An 18,732-nucleotide genomic window follows, 5' to 3' on the forward strand; every position below is an offset into this window, starting at 1 on the left:
CCTTCCCCCTCCCCGTGTCCTCATGTCCATTCTCTACGTCTGTGTCTTTATTTCTGTCCTGCCCCTAGGTTCTTCAGAACCATTTTTTTTTCTTTTTTTCTTTTAGATCCCATATATGTGTTAGCATACGGTATTTATTTTTCTCTTTCTGACTTACTTCACTTTGTATGACAGTCTCTAACTCCATCCACCTCACTACAAATAACTCAGTTTCATTTCTTTTTATGGCTGAGTAATATTCCATTGTATATATTGCCACATCTTCTTTATCCATTCATCTGAACAGATATTTTTAATCCAGTCAAATTTATTAATCTTTTATTTTATTGTTTTTCATGTCTTATTTAGGAAGATTTAGGAAATCTTCTCCTACCTAAAGAAATAAAGATACTCTTCTATATTATCTTCTTAATGATTTATGGTTTTGTCTCTCATCTGCAAGCCTTTCATCCACTTGGAATTGATTTTCATGTATACTGTGGTGTAGAGCACAATTTTTACTTTGTTATTTCCATATGTATTGTTGTATATGAGTCAGGGTAGATTATCGGTGGCTCTCAGCCGGGGGGGGGGATTTTGCTCCCTAGAGGACATTTGACAATATCTGGAAATAATTATGTTTGTCATAAAAGGAAAGAGGGTGCTTCTCGCATTGAGTGAATAGACGCCAGGGATGCTGATTTAAAAAATCCTACAATTCACAAGACAGCCCCCTACATCAAAGAATTATCCATCTCATCATCAACAGTGCTGAGGTTGAGAAACTCTGGATTAGATTATCCCCCGGTAATAAAAAAACGCAAAATCTTTTGACAATAAAGGTTATTTCTCCCTCACAATCATGTCAGTTGAGGGCTGACTGATGCTCTCTTTCCCTATATGGATCATTGCCAATCTCATAGCAGACAGGAAAAGGGAATGCAGTCATAATGTGTATGCAATAGCTCTACCAGAGCTATCACACATACATTCTTCTCAAATTTTTTGGCTAAAATCAATGGTCTAGGTTTCCACTTTAAGGAGCTAGGAAACAAAGCAAGTTAAACCCAAACTAAATAAAAGAAAGGAGATAATAAAGATAAGAATGGACTCAATGAAATAAGGAAGGCAAATTGTTACAACCGCTACAGAGAACTGTATGGAGGTTCCTTAAAAAAACTAAAAATAGAGTTATCATATGATCCTGCAATCCCACTCCTGGGTGTATATCTGAAGAAAACTATACTTTGAAAAGATACATGTACCAATGTTCATAGCAACACTATTCACAATAGTCAAAACATGGAAGCAACCTAAGTGTCCACCAACAGATGAATGGATAAAGAAGGTGTGAGATATATACATACACACACACACACACACACACACACACACACACACACACACATATATATATAATGGAATACTACTCAGCCATTAAAAAGAATGAAATAATGCCACTTGCAGCAACATGGATGGGCTTAGACGTTATCATACTAAGTGAAGTAAGTCAGAAAAAGACAAATATCATATGATATCACTCATATGTGGAATCTAAAATATGATCTAAATGAACTTATTTACAAAACAGAAAGAGACTCACAGACATAGAAAACAAACTTATGGTTACCAAAGGGGAATGGAGGTAGGGAGGAACAAATTAGGAGTTGGGATTAGCAGATACAAACTACTATATATAAAATAGATAAACAAAACAAACTTTATTTAAAACTTCATGAAGTGGACAGTCTGCTTTCAGGGAACTGCAAAATGGGTCATAAGGCAGAAAGCTTTTATAGAATAAAGAATAAAGAACAAGGAACAGAAAATTGGAAAATATCTGCTTGGCTGGGGCTACATAGCCTTCTTTGGGGTGAGAAGGACCTGGGTTGGATTGGCGTTTAGGGACTGGCTGACTGGATATACTGTGTTTCTGTTCAAGTGGAGCATTTACAGGGAAATAAAAGTTATCTAAGTTTTGGTTTGCTCACGTAGCACAGTGGGGAGGAGCAGGAGCGGCTCTAACTTGAGCCTAGGATTTATTTCAACAACAGTAACTGCTATTTTTGAAATTTTAATTGTGTACTAAGTACACTATTTGTAAAAAATATTTTACAACTTCATCCTGTTTTAACTATAAGAGTAGCATCTGTGTGAATATAGTTTCTTATTCTACATGGACCATAGAACAACATAGTAAATAGTACTAAATCTATCAGTTCACCAAATGTAGACTTAGCTTTAAGATACTGAGAAGCACGCATCTGAAAATAGTAAAATAAGGGCTACGCATTGTAACGTGGCTGGCTTAAATGTAGCATAAACCTTGCAAATTTGACTCCTCCTGCGTAGTCTGCATCTGTCTTCATTAGAGTGAATGTATATCCCCAAACCTCTGAGTTCTTCCATACAAAGGATAAAATTGATAGCTAATTAAATAGTAGCAGTGATTCATTTAAAAAATAATTATCAGACATATATTCTGGCCATGAATTGTGCTGAGAATTTAAAATGCAATGATGACCTAGCCAGACATAAGCCCTGGGTACCGTGGATTTCATAATCTCATAGTGCACATGAATTTGAATGTCTAACATATTTTCTGTGAAGCACTCTAAAACTACCTGTACTATATCTACTGGCCAGGCCAATGTCACTTTTTGATGGCACTTTTATCAGAGCTAAACTGCATGAAAGAAGCAGCCTTATAAGTTGCTATAGGGAAGCGATTTTCACGTTTTCACAGATGTTTGGGAACATCTCAAGATGTCTCGTTATCTCTAGCATCACCACCAAATTCTCAAAACAAAATAAAACAGAATTAACAAACAAACAATGTAACCTAGTAACACTAATTATCTATGCCAAGTGGTTTATTCGGAAGGCTGGGAAATACATGCTGTAATATAAAACAAAAAATATTTTTGTAACTTTTGGGTAATGCAACTCCAAAAAGCTTGGAATATCTACCTTAAGGTCTCTATCTTTATTTCCTTCTTCTACATAAACTCCCATGGACACAACACATTATTTCCTATACTACCATTCATCTGAGACTTCCTAGTGGAAAGAGAACAAATATGGCTGAGGCGTCAAGATAATTTCCTGCTTCAATTGGTTCAAGATTTCTCTTTCAGAATTAAATACTTTTTAAGAAGAGAGGGAAAAAAAGGAAAAGTAATCACTAGCTTTTAAGTAAAATGTTTACTAATCCTGTAAGTATTTTGCTTGTGCTAATTGGTTATTGAACAATATTTTGCAAACTGTGTGCCTTCCAGTATTTTGCCTAAGAGCAAGGATTCTGCATCCATTTGATTAGAATTTTTGAGCTTTTAAATATTTTCATCACTACAAAGCCATGTTAAGAAAAATGTATCAGATGCCAAATCTTAATACATTGGTGACTGGCAATACTTGCCTTTGTGTCGCCACATTAATTTTTTTGGTGTTGCTTTAGCAAAAAGCTTTTTCTGGGATCTTTGAAATATAAATGTATAAAGCTATTAAGTTATAAAATTAAAATTTTCTATTATAAAAAGAATTATAAAATTGGCAGAGATGTATTTTTAAAAAATATATATTATTAACAGTTGTAACTTGTCTTTGTAAATCAAAATTTTCTTGATAGTTTGTTACCAAAAAAATAAATAAATCAGATGCTAAGGCTGTTATTTACAACAACTAATTTCAAATCTATATATCATCAAATTAATTTTATCCATAATTAATTTTTAAATAAATGTAAATTTAATTCATATATTAGTCAGTTTATATTAATATAAGGCCTTTTTTCTTCCATTTTATAAAAAGATTTTTATTTTTATTGGGAAAAGTAGTCCACTTAAAACCACAACCTATATTATATGTGTGTGTTTGGCTTAGCTTTTATTTTCAGTGTTGGGTTATCTGAGTATCTTTATTTGTAAGAGTGGAATATTTAAGAACTATTTGTAACTATTATTTAATGGTACTTATGAGGTTGTAATGAAGATATTATGTCCATTGAATTGATATTTAAATTCAACTGGAAAAATTATATTAGTAATTTTTTTCTGTACTTTCTCTGAAGAATATATAACTCAATGCCTGTCTATATTTGGACATTATGCCAATCAAATGTTGGCGTGTACTCACTTCAGAAGGCTTGAGGAAAACCATGTTAAATTTGGATGACAAGAAATCCAAATCCTTTGTTATAAATCCCGAGGAAAAGTTTATTTGAAAATAAATACAATATTGAATGAATTCAATGTTAACAATCCTATCAAATGGGGGTAAACATATTGGCTGAAATCCCAGGCAGATAACATGAGTGAAGTGGTCCAATACAAGTGTGAATAAGGGAATCAGGGCAATGCCCTGAGCCCATGTCCTACCTAAAAAGGACAACTGCTATTTAGCTTTGGCCAGTAATTACTACATGTGAGTGTGGGACTAGAGTTACCAGATTATGTAATTTTTCAAAAAGACACTGAAAAACATATTTTTAAAAAACATGGAAACTATTTTTAAATGTTGGCCCCCAAAATAAAAACACAGTGCTGGCAAAATAAAACAAGGTAGTTAGTCTATAACCTCCAACTATGTAAATCAAGCTCAATTATTTAAAATAATTTTCATTTTGTATGAATCACAGGGACATATATGAGTCTGCATTATGAAAGAATAATTCATTATTTAAAACTATGTAAAGAATTCAGGCTCACACATAATATGTAAAGTCACTTAAGCATTTACATATTTTTTGAAAATATATATTTCAGTACATTTTATTCTTCTTCCTTTGACTACTAACAATATATTAAAAAGCTATAAGTAAATATTCCCTCCAAAAGTAATAGCTTTAAACTTAATTTAACTATTTAACTCCTTAGAAAAGGATTAAAGAAGACATTTCCTTGAGTCCTTAACCATATTTCATACTGTTTTCACATTAACCTTACAGAAAGTCAGAACTATAAGGATTCTTGAAAATTATTTAATAAAATCCTTTATGTTATGTATGAGTAAGGTCCAGAAAGGATAAGTGCTTGTCCAATATCACAGAAATAGCTAACCACAGAACTGATAATCCAAACAGCATAAAGTTAAGAAGTAACATTTAATATTCCAAATTAAGTTTATGAAAAGAATTACAAGATAGCATGTGAGAAAATATATCATATGTAGTAAGCTAGAGTATAAAATGTACAACTGCTATAGATACTGACATGAGTAAATTTTACTAGGAGGTCTAACTAAATAGCCTTACTGTTACTTTTAATGTACATTCATTAATATTTTTATGGTTGGTAAAGCAGTTTTCAAGCTGTTAACTAAGAGTGAAAGAATTCTGGATGGGTATCATTTGTGAGCATCTGGGGGATTTTCAAAGAGGCTTGTGCCGGTGGACAGAGCTGGTGTCCTGAGCCTTAATAGTAATTAAACTTACTATCTGTCATTCATCTCTGCTTTGCAAATAAGCTGAGAAATCATAGATTTCTCATTGACAAAAAAATAGGAATTTAGTGGGCAGTTCAATAGAAAAAGGGTTTTAGAAAGTGTAAAAGATGAAAACTCTGCTTCTGTCAGAAGAGCTGACAGGATTCAGACAGGTTCCAGCAGGGAATGATGGCATTTTCTATCAGAACCACAGGGCTGCTTTAGAGACCAGGACTGGATACTAATGTAGCCAGTGTGAATTTGCTCCACATACTAAGTAGCATGCTTTATTTGTTCTAAAAACAAACTACACCATATTCCAAATCTCCATCATCTAGAGTGGTAAAAAATTATATTTGTTGTATTTAATAAATGGGGTTATTTTCTTCCCTAGAAATATCCAAAGACCTGGAAGAGGTATAGTTGGTACCTGTCCAGAAATGGAATGGTGGCAGGGAGGTGGTCGTTATGGCAGTTATGATCTCCTTATGCTCCATGATGCCTTTATTGCAGTTCATCTTCTGCTCTGTGTAGGGCACTGATTCACTGACAGGCTCAATAATCCTCCCCTGGTGATGCCACTCACTGAGTGCAAGCTTGGCCTCAAAGACCTATAACACTGCCTTCTAGGCTGCAGTGCTAAGTGGTTTGTTTTTCCCATCACTCAGCCATTCCCCATTAAGGTTAGCTGCATGCAAGTGGACTCTGACATTTTATAATTCTGTCTCTCAGGTAGAATCACTTCCCCTTTCTCAATTCTCAGTACTGACATCTCTGTCCTTCTTCTGGATGAGCCACTCATGCCTCAAAAACTCTTGGGTGGGGTTTTTCCTCCAGATAATAGCTCAATAACTCCCAACACACAAATTCAGGTAAAGGAACTAAGTTTCACTTAAAGTAGAACTAACTTCATAGCCAGTAAGTAAAAATGATTCAGCAAAGGATAAGCCAAATAGGTGAAAGATAAAGACATGTGATGATTGGGTCAGGGGTGGAGTGGAAGGTTGTATTAATAAAATAAGCAATTGAAATCCTTGGGATTAGTTAGGGGATTATGGGTCCATGTCTTAGCTCACATGATCGGTTGAAGTTAAAAGTTATAGTTTGGGACTGGAGTTGGGGATGAAGACCTGAAAATAAACCTGTAAATGAAATTGAGAAACGTATTACCTAGCTGTGGGGGTATTCCAAATCTATCTCCAGCTAACAACACCTGGATTAACATGCCACCTTGGCATATTTGAAGTAAGAAAAAGGGAAGCAAGCCTTGGTGTTCCATAAACATATGCTAACTAAACCAATTTATGGCTAAGTTTCCATAAAGTTTCAGTTGTTAGTATACAGGGAATGGATTAAACTTTTATTTTTCTATGCTTCCTGTTTTTTTCTTTTCTTAGTTTCCAACTAAACTTTATTAGAAAAATTCCAATTCTTCCTCAGTTTAACAGGGAAAATGTTTTATTAGACCAACGCCAAGGCATAAAGGAAATCTGAGTGTTTATGAAGTTTAGCATGGTGGGGTTACCATTCATTTTGGCTTAGCATTATAAGAAGAGCTAGTGGAGCAGAGAAGTGAAAATGCATAATGAGAAAATTTGGAACAGTTAAAATATTTACCCTTTAGCACCACAGGTTTTTCTGTCATGGGGGTAGTAGGGCTTCTGAAGAATGGAGGATGTAGAGAGTATATAAAATTATATATCATAATCCTAGTTAGTGTGTGAGTACCCAGGCATTTTGAAGGCTCTGTAACATACTATTGATAGGGATATTGATAACTATATTCAATCTAAAAGAGAATCTTATCATCTCCTTCCTTATGTTTATCCTCCTTCTCAGGTAACAATAAATAGACTTACCTAAATTTTAATTAAGAATTATAGTATTGTTAATATTTAGGTCATTGGGAAGTTATAACTATAATCCTCTGGCTTCTGATACCTTCCATGATACATGACAGGCATAGTTAACATTGTGCTGGGACACTGGATTTCCACACCAAAAAGAATGAAGTTGGAACCCTATCTCATATCATATACAAAATTAACTCAAAATGGATCAGTAGCCTAAATATAAGAGCTAAAACCGTAAAGCTCCTAGAAGAAAACATAGGAGTAAATCTTCATGGCTTTAAATTTGCAATGAATTCTTAGAAATGACACCAAAAGAAGAAACAAGAAAAAATAGATAAGTTGGACTTCATCAGAATTTAAAACTTTTGTGTATCAAAGCACAGTATCAATAAAATGAAGACAAGTTACAAAATGGGAAAAAATATTTGCAAATCATGTATCTGATAAAGGACTAGTATCCAGAATATATAAAGAACATCTACTACTGAACAACAAAAAGATAACCCAATTTAAAACTGGGCAAAGTAGTTGAATATACATTTTTTCAAAGACGATTATGAAGGCTACAACCAGTGTAAAATGCATAATTTTTGAAAGGAACTGTGATATATTTTTTATTAAATAATATTTTTGACAGGAATTAAAAGCTAAACAGAAGTATACTGTGTGTGAGGTGTGTGTGTGTGTGTGGGGGGGGTGTATGTGTGTGTATTCTTTCTTCTATCATTGTAGAATAGTCAGATAAATACAATAAACATGTTCTCATTGAACATATAGGCTATATACTTTATGTTAAATGAGAACATATTTATTATATTTTTAGTATAATCTCTTTGAGGTTCATCTCCGTTGTAGCATGTATAAGTACTTCACTTCTTTTTATGGTTAAGTAATATTCTATTGTATGACTATACCATGTATTTTATCCCTTCATTAGTTGATGGAGATGTGAGTTGCTTCCAGTGTTTGGCTACTGTGAATAATGCTGCTATTAGCATTCATGTAAAAGTATTTGTTTGAACTTATGGTTACTGGGGGGAAAAAGGGGGAGGGATAAATTGGGAGATTGGGATTGACATATACACACTACTATATATAAAATAAACTATAAAAACTATAAAACTAAAAAATATAACTAATAAGGACCTACTGTATAGCACAGAGAACTCTACTCAATATTCTGTAATGACCTATTTGGGAAAAGAATATAAAAAAGAGTGGACACATGTATATGTATAACTGATTCACTTTGCTGTACACCTGAAACTAACACAACACTGTAAATCAACTGTACTCCAATAAACATTGAAAAAAATAGAAGTATTTGTTTGAAACCTGTTTTCAATTCTTTTGGGTAAGTCTGTAACCTATGAGTGGAATTTCTGGGTTATATAGGAATTCCATATTTAGCTTTTTGAGAAACACCAAACAGGGTGGCTAAAGTTCACAGAGTGTCACATTGCTGAGAGAAAAGAGCTTCACAGAGATAAAACTTTGGAAATCTGAATGGGTCCCCGTGAGTCTTCAGCTGAGTACTAATCATCTCATGCACTGGAGGAAACTACCTAAAGATTAGAGGTAACAGTACTTGGTGCTCACTCAGAGCTAGAAATATTTCCTGTTCCCTCTACTCAAAATGAAAAACCTCATAATTCACTCTACTAGAGTACTAAGAGGGTTTTGCCTCAGTTGTGGGGCAAGATTAGCCCTGGATTATAAGGTGACCTCACCCCATCTCATAAGCTTAAAGCAAGACCCGCAAATATCAAACTGTTTCCAGAAGCCACATTAAAGAACAAAGGTCAAGAATATTTGTAGAAACACAAAAATATCCATCATACAATGTAAAATTAACAATGCCTGACATACCGTAAAAATAACCAGACATGTAGAAAGGTGAGACAGTATGATTCATATTGAAGAGAAAAAGCAAACAACCAAAACCGTATCAGAGGGACTTCCCTGGTGGCGCAGTGGTTAAGAATCTGCCTGCCAACGCAGGGCACGCGGTTTCGAGCCCTGATCCGGGAAGATCCCACATGCCACGGAGCAACTAAGCCCGTGCACCACAACTACTGAACCTGCACTCTAGAGCCCGCGAGCCACAACTACTGAGTCCGCATGCCATATCTACTGAAGCCCGTGTGCCTAGAGTCTGTGCTCCGCAACAAGAGACACCACTGCCATGAGAAGCCTGCAGACCGCAATGAAAAGTAGCCCCCATTCGCTGCAACTAGAGAAAGCCCGCACCCAGTAATGAAGACCCAACACAGCCAAAAATTAATTAATTTTTAAAAAAGTAAGTGGAGCTCAATTAAAAAAAAAAATCAGAAATGACAAAGGATAGAATCAATAAAGATATTAAAACAATTATTGTAACTATCTCCCATATATTCAAGAATCTACAGGATTTATTCAACATACTAAGTGGATTCTTGGAAGATATAAAAAAGACCCAAAATTAACTTTCAGAGATGCAAACTTCAACATCGGAGACGGGAAGCCTCCTTAACTTTTACTTGATCTGTATAAATGGAAAATTCTAAGTTTAGTGATCAGAAGCCTGATTTGAATCACCAAAATAGAGTCATGGCCCCTGAATCAAATTCTAGACCTGAATCAATTTACAAATCCTAGAAGGGGACCTTGAGAAAGGATCTTGCTATATTATGAAAATTTTATACTGTGTGACAATGAGCTCCTACTCATGGTATTCCCTGGTCTTACATCAACATTCTGAAGCAGCTGGCTTAATAGGACTGTGGATTGCTCTTTTGATGACTCAGTTATGGTGCCAGGTAGGTGGCAATACCTTGTGAGATTGAGACAATGTCCTCTAGGATGTGCTCAATGCTTTAAATCAGCCTCTAACGTATGGTGCTATTTCTCCCATCACCAGGATTTACGAATCCTTACACTGTAAATCCAAGAGCTGGAAAAGAGAGTCGCTCCTCTCACATTGCCTCTAGTCATCTTGGTTAGCAAAATGTTTCTTTTCCATTCCCATGACTTTAGGGTATGTTGGCCTAGAGGTCATAGTTTCCAAACAAGGAATGCATCCCCCAGGGGACACAATAAATATTCCATTGAACTGGAAGTGGCTGCCATCTGGCCACTGTGGGCTCTTCAAGCCTCTGAATCAACAGAAAAAGAAAGGAGTTATTATGCTGGCTGCAGTGATCAGTCCTGGCTATCAAGGAAAATAGGGTGCTATTGCACAATGAGGGTAAAGTAGATTCTGTCTGAAATACAGGAGATCCCCTAGGGCAGCAGTCCCCAACCTTTCTGGCACCAGGGACCGGTTTCATGGAAGACAATTTTTCCACGGATAGGGCAGGGTTGGGGGGATGGTTCAAGCGGGAATGCCAGCGATGGGCAGCGATAGGGAGAGGCAGATGAAGCTTGCTCGCTCACTGCTCACCTCCTGCTGTGCGGCCCAGTTCCTAACAGGCCACGGACTGGTATGGTCCACAGCCCAGAGGCTGGGGACCCCTGCCCTAGGGCATCTCTTTGTATTCCTATGTACTTTGATTAAAGTCAGTGGAAAACTATGACAACTCAATTCAGGTAGGATTTCTAATAGCCCAGATCCTTAGAAATTAAGGTTTGGGTCATCCCACTTGGCAAAGAACCACAACCAGCTGAGGTGCTTGCTGAGGGCAAAGGGAATATGGAAAGAGTAGTGGAAGAAGGAAATGAAAGAAGGTAGTGGAAGAAATACCAGCTATGATAATGTGACCATTTGCAGAAAGGAAGACAATAATCATTATGAGTATTTCTTTATTATTTTCATGCGAATATTTGTATATGTATTAAATATTTTTGTTTTATTACCTCTGTCATCCTCTTATCATGTAACATGTGTTAATAACAATTAACTTTATATTTCAATATTTAACTTATAGGATATCACAGGAGACGTGTGAACATCACCCGAAGATTTTGTATCTTCTCCTGGGGAAAGGGTTAGCATTTTTCAGTTTTACGTGGGATAGTTCATTCTATCATGTCATTAAGTTCATTATGTTAGTCAGAAGTATGATTTTACTATTGTCTTTATTTGGTGATTAAATATGGTTTAAAGAGATGTATATGGGTGCCAAGTTGACAAACAGTGGCCTGTGATGGCTGTGTGATATGACGACAGTCTAGTATGTTTCTAGTTAGAGTGGTCTACAAGGGATATTCTCTTGTGAGAGCTGGAGAACAGAAGGGAGGCAGCAGACATTTTGTTGCAGACATAAAACCTCTCCTAGTTATTCAATCAAACAATAGGTTCTGCTGTGAAGGAATTTTGAGATGCAAGTAAAGTTCCAATTTTGAGTTAATCAAAAGGGAGGTTATTCTGGGTGGACCTGAAAATCAGGTGGTAGTCATCAAAGCAACCATGTCTCTGAAAATCTGAGACTCCAAGCACAGTTGGGCCTGCAATTGTTCTCTCTTCCCTCTGTGTCCTTCCTTCCTGACTGCCCATCTATGGGCTTCGGGCTTGCTTAACCAGAGTCAATTCCCTTATTATCACTATATATCTAGAGAGTACCTATATCTATATATGTGTGTGCATGTATACATACCCGTGTGTGTGTGTGTGTGTGTGTGTGTGTGTGTGTATAAATTTAAAAAGTATATATCCTAGTGGTCTGCTTCTCTGGTTGAAACCTGACTGATAGAGACTAAAAGAGATTTGAGAAACATGAACCAGTAACAGTATATTTATTTGGGTTGAGGTTTGAACAAAATGTTAAAAACTTTTTAAGACTATTGAGGAAATTTAAACACAGACCAGATATTGGACAGTATTAAGAAGTTTGTGTCAATTATTTTCATTGTAATGATGATATTTTAGATATTTTTAAAAGCCTATAATATTTTCAGAATAAAAATGGTATGATAGAGTTTGCTTCAAATTATCCCAAGGGAGAGGTTATAAATGAAACAATATTGGTCATGAGTTTACAGTTTTGAAGGTAGGCGTATGGTACATGGGATTCATTATACTATTTTATCTCCTTTTGAATACATTTCAAATTTTCCATAATAAGAAGGTAAAATTAAAAACATTAAAAGCCCACAAATACTTAACCTTGAGAAGAAAAGGCTAAGTAAAGGCAAATTTTGCATTTACTAATTTTTCTACCCCACTACAGACATTAGGTAGAACTGCAATATCCAGCCTCTTCTGTCTCCCTCTTTCTATCACACACACACACACAAACACACACACACACACACACACACACACACACACACTCACTCACATACCCTCTTTCTATACCATATGCACATAAACATCCATACATAAAATGTAGGTTTTAATAAGAAAGCTCTATATACTCTTAGTTATATGAAATGACACATGGATAAAAGAATTTAGAATTACGTGATGTCAATTAAACACTTCTGACCTACCACAGAAATGCTTACATAGTGAAACCAAAAGATTAAATAGCAAGGCAGAATCTAGGGATGAATATGGTAATGTAATTTTTTAAAATATATAAGGATGTCAACTTTTTTGTACTTATGAACACAAATAACACTGTTATAAGACAAAGAGAACTTTAAATTATTCGACCTATAACAAACAGTGGAAATAGCAAATAGAAAGAAGGCTTTCCAGAAACATTAAAAGCTTGTTTGGAAGTCAAGAAGGACTATGGCTTATTTGAGCAGCAAGAAGTAAACAGACAGGAAATCTGAACAATCCATAATGTAAGCAATTCCCTGATGCTATCTGTGGGTCCAGTGGTTTATCATTTGAAGTTGTATTTTATTATATTTATGATGTCTCATTTATTATTTCTTCATTCACTTCATCTTGTTACATACAGTACCTTCTAATGAAGGAGTAATCCTATCAAAATGATAGATTCCATGTTAAAATGTGAAAAGATACATTAAAAAATTCTATTCAACTCCTTTCTACCTCTGTCCTTAATCTTTGGTCTTAGCTCTAGCTAATAAAAGTATAGATAGGTAATAAAACATCATGGAGGGTAGAGGATGTGAGAATGTGCTAATTTATTACACCACAATGTAATATATGATTGACCTATGATAAACATTTCTACTATTACACATGGGAAGTTGCCATTTAAAGGAATTTGATGAATAAAAAAGACTTTATGGTTTATAACTGGCAGGGCTAAAACAAAAAGTCAAAGCTCTTGAGTATTATTAGGGTGACCACATAATTTATTGTCCAAATTGGGAAAATTCTGAGGGTAACTGATAATTGCTCTGGGACATCTAGCACAAGCCAAGAACATCTTGGTCAAATGAAGACTCAGGATCACTCTAGGCATTATCAGAATAAAATATAATGTATGTGTAGTTGAAGATGTTTTATGGAAGCAACTGATAAGTGATTTAAACTTAGTTGATAAAACATATGAATACTACTCAACTATTGCTTCTTTAGTTTACTTTTATAGCTCTTTTTATTCTTATTCTTTTTTTGTTGTTGTTGTTCTGTCTTAACAACTTTATCATTTACTTTTTTCACCCCAGCAATTTTTCACATCCAAATGACTTAAAAGATGAAACTTCACAATTTGAATTATAGTCTCAAGAAAATATTTTCAACTATAGATTTTAGTGAATTATTATTTTTAAATGCAAAAATATAGGGAATAAATGTATTAAATATATTCTTTACAGTATCAAAATTGTTTTCCTTGGTATATTATTTTGCATTGCACCTAAAGTACATCTTCAAAATGTGGATTATTAACTGATTTTAAAATGCATCTTAAAGCACACAATATGTACTTTGATTTTGATAATTTTCTTTGTATGATTCTATGAATGGTAGCAAACATACTAATATAGAAATTTGTTTTTGGAGATTAAAGAGCATTTTCCAATTTTATTTTATAGATGAGGAAACTGAAACTCAGGGCAGGTAAATGAGTTACTGTAGGTAACAAAGTTAGTAAGTTTAAGAGTCAGAACCAGATTATCAGTTCAAGGTTCTTTTTGTTGTTTGTTTTTAACTTTTTATTTTAAAATAAGTTTAGTCTTAAAGAAGATTTGCAAAGATAGAAGTTCCCCAATACCTTCCCCCAGGTTCCCCTAAGGTTAACCTTTTACATATTCATGTTCCAATTATCACAAGGCTCTTTTTATCACACTGTGGAAAGTGTTATTTATTGTCTAAACATGCATTTCATAATATACCCAATGATAAAGAAATTAGGATTTTTTATAATATTAACGTATCTCATTATCTATTATGTGTGTCATAACACATTTGCAACTGGAATATTGAGGTTTGGGGACTTTCTGGAATAATGCTAATAACACATTCATGTCTCTATATAAATTAGTGTGAGCTTTCATAGACTGTTTCATAAACATATCCACGACAGTGAATTTATATTATTAGATACATAAACATAAAAGCTGTTTGAATTTCTGAGATGATAAGTTTCAGTAAATCATTTTTTAAGAAGTGCAATCTTAGAAAAATATTTCTAATCAATGTCTATTTATAGAACTTGTTATATAAGACCTGGGATATAGGATTAGGTGATATACTTTTTGGTATGTATTTGCTCCTATTTTCTTTGCGCTGCATTGAGTGAAAAAAGGATCAGAATAGGTATATTGATTCTCTCTGTCTAAAAAACTAAAAACGCGGTTTTTAAAAACATAGAAAAAATTAGTTGGGCTGTTGACAATCTATGCTTGGTTACAATATTTGGACTGTGAAAACTGTAAAACTCTTTTTAGTACTTTAAGCTTTCCAAATTTTTTCATATTTATTTGATCTTTCCCAACAGTACTTTGCAGTAACAGGCTTCTCATTTTCCTTTTTCCTAATTTCATTTTGATACTAGTAGCAAACTGTTACTGCCCTACCCATGTCTCCTTGTCCACCATTTCAGAGCACACTGGCCTGATTTCCCATATTGGTGGGGGATATTCCACAGCATTTCCAGCCTCTGTAAGGGCAGAACAGCCTCTAGCCTCCATAGAAAGTCCTCAGAAAAAGATGCAGCTCTAGCAGTTGGAAGATGGGCCAGCATGCATTGAATAGACCTCGACCAATGACTAAAGGGAGGTGGTGTATATTTATACCTGTTTTCTCACGCTTTGGGTGGGATAATTCTAAGGCTACTATTTTAAATGGTTTTCCAGGAAATCCCAGTGAGATTAAGCTCTGTTTGCTCACAGTGATAATTTGCCTGGGAATTCACACCCTTCATTGCCTCGCTTCCATTCCCTGTCTCACTTCCCCAAGATGCTACTGTGTTTCCTGAAATCACTTCCAAAATAAACTACTTGCACTTGAATCCTTAACTCAGGATCTGCTTCTAATAGAACATAAACTCAGAAAATATATTCCCAAAGCATAGGCTGCAGAGAAACACTCAGTATTTATGTTGTTTAGTAACGGAACTGATTTTAGGACAGGTAGGGGCATGGAGATAAAGAAAATAGGTTTGGGGATATTTGTGGATATCAACTAACTGTGCTTCCTCTAGAAAGCCAATAATTATTACTGAAAATATATTATCTTTTGTTACTCAGACTAAAATTTAGGAAGGAAAAGGATACCTAATGAAAGCCAATAAAGACTGGGGATTTTGTTCTGCAGATTAATATCATTTTCTGTCATAGTTGCTTATGTTCATAAGTCATCAACTAATTGGTAAGGAAAAGCACACAAATTCTATTGTGTCAAGGTGTTAAAATATTATTAAATTTGCAGTGCCAATTGCTTGGTTAATTAAAAAGTAAACGATTTCTTTTCAAAGAATTAAAATGTCAAGTGTTTCTATTATATTTTTTGAAAAGTTCATTCAGTTTATTTGTAGTGTAAGATGTATAGCATGCTGTAATAATAATATAGCATGCTGTATAGCAGCTTATTAATGAACTGGGAGCTGCTTTACCTTTTTTTTCTTCAGTTTTATTAGCTGGTACAAATGCAGAAGACAACAGGTAAAATGTTTATCTGTTTAATCAGAATGGTAGAGTTATATGCAGTGAGAAATGGAGAAGTATAATTTTTTTTCAAAAGACAATGAAATATACTGGGGAATAGAGCCTTAATTGGAATGTATTCTCTGATAATCTTCATTGACCAAATCAGCTCAGAGCTGACTGATCCATAGATGTTTGACCAGGTCAGAGGCTTAGGATAGTCTCTGTAATTGCTGGCGTATCATAGCTTGGTTACTGTTAGGTATACTAACCATATTAAGAATCTTATCTTCTGCTTCTGGGTCCCATGTAGTGGTGAATAGTATTTAAATATTAAGTCTAAAGAAGGAATAACAGAAGGGTCAAATAAATACCATAAGAATACAGTGCCATGACTATTTCAGTAAGATTATGTGTATAAGGCAATTTAATTTAGAAGGCTCATTTTGAATCTAACTTACACATGGCAATGACAAATATTTTCTAAACTATTTTAGAAATAGTTTACTTATTTTTAGAAATTTGTGAACCTCAGGTTTTCCAGTTCTAAAACTTAGTCTTTTCCCAATTTAAAACTACATTCTATTGAGTACTTTGCCCAGGCTTTAATGTAATATAGCTTTGAACTATCTTTGTCTTTGAATTATTTTTGTCCCTTGTCTTTTACTGTTTCAAAACAATCTAGTTGCAAATCCCAGCCCTTTTCTGATTTTTCATTTATGAAAAATATGTCCTTACATATTTTTCACAGACTACTTGGTACAAGGTCTGGCATCAGCCTTTTCTCTATCTTGACTACAACAGACTTATTCCAAACCTCGTTTTTTTCTCATCACAGCTTCCCCTTTTTAAAAAAAAAAATCCAATTCCGTGTAAAAATCCTCTTTATATTTGGTCATGAAGGCTACATTGTGGTTTCCTATTACATCATACATCAGATCAAAATTCTGAACTTCGGTTCACAGACCTTTACCAATATGTACTAACTTACCTGCTTTCCCTTTCTTTCAGCTCTCAGCTTATCTTCTTCCCTGACTTGAGGCAAATGTGTTTTTCATATTCCAGATGAATTTTTATTCCCAAATAAACGTTATTCTCTTCCTCATTCGGCGGAGTGTCATCTATCTTTCATTACTTAAAAGCACCAGAAATCCCAATGCCTCCTAGATGCTCCTTCCAATAAAGCACACTAAGAGTAGAGTTAGTATTCTTTTCCATTCCCTTCTCTACCAGGAATTAAATTTTATCCTATTATTCTGAGGTTATTGCCTCAGCTAGGCAAGTATTCTTGGTTAGAATACTACAGAATTCCAGTGAAGTTCTTTCTATGCTAGCTTAATACTAAAGCCATTTTCATGTTGAAGTGCTGTTGTAGAAATGTATAGGGAAGGAGCATCTTTGTTCTAGAAATCTAGTGAATATGTTCATACGTTTTTACATCTTACAATATGTCGCCATGACATTATCTCATTTGACTCAAGAATTTCGGGAGGTAGAGTTGAGGTCCCTTTTTTTAAGTGGGAGGGAACCTGAGGCTCCAGTGTACTGCAGTATTCAAGAGGACAGACTTTGTAATCAGGACGACCTCAGTTTGAATTATTACGACAGTGTTTACACCAGTGTGACTTCGGGAAAATTATTAATATCTCTAAACCCAAACTGCCTCATAAAGTGGGGACAGTAATAACTACATGATACACAGCATGTAAAGAGCACCACATGTGAAGCGGATTGCCTGGCACACGGTAAGCATGTTAAGGGATTGCCCGAGACATACTTTTAGAATATGCCCGCAAGGACTTGAAACCAAGATTTTGGATTCCAAAGCCCATGCTTTTCCACTATAACTGCCTCCTAGCACACTGATTTAATTAAACTACTAACTTGATGGATGACCTTGAGCAAAATACTTTACTGAGTCAGTTTACTCATCTGTAAACGGAGTCTTTTCAGACTTTCAGCATCTACTCCAAATACATATTTTTTTTTCCTGTAGTGTTCTAGGTTGTGGTTCAGGTTCGTTATATATCCAAGATCTGTATAATCATAAGCTGTGCACATTGCACTGAATTTTACTCGTATTCATAGTTCGTTCAGTATTTAGTTTTGGATACACACTCAGCTGTTGCCTGTCTTTAGTCCGCTTCTCGGCGGCTCGTGAAGGGGATACCCATACCTAGCTTTATTTATTTATATGCTGGCTTGTTTCCGAAAGGATTTAAGGCGGCGAGTGACACTTTTAAGTTCCCTAACGAAGTCACACAGTGTGAGTAATACTCTTGTGATGAAATCTCCCGTAGAACCGCCCTTGAGTGAGACGCTAATGTCTTTTACCTAACTCTTAAAAATAAAAACTGATGTACCCAGCTAGAAGTCCTGGAAGCACACAGTTAAGGTTTTTTCCTCAGCCTTGACGCTGTCCCACCTTTTGTCAACGGTCACTCGAATGCCCTTCTCAGACTAGCCAAAATTGTCGCCGCTCCAGTCCCGGCTGGAGCGACATCCCACCCCGCCCCTTCACTCCCTCTCATACCCAAGTTTCCCGATT

At 35.1% G+C, this 18,732-nt stretch overlaps 1 long non-coding RNA gene across 1 annotated transcript in view; it reads left to right on the plus strand.

Moving 5' to 3' along the window:
* Positions 1 to 18,732, plus strand: part of LOC309625149 — a 583,598-nt gene that overhangs the window by 43,788 nt on the left and 521,078 nt on the right. The window lies entirely within an intron of this gene.

Source organism: Balaenoptera borealis, assembly GCF_965194805.1.
Source record: "Balaenoptera borealis genome assembly, chromosome: 3".
NCBI lineage: Eukaryota > Metazoa > Chordata > Mammalia > Artiodactyla > Balaenopteridae > Balaenoptera > Balaenoptera borealis.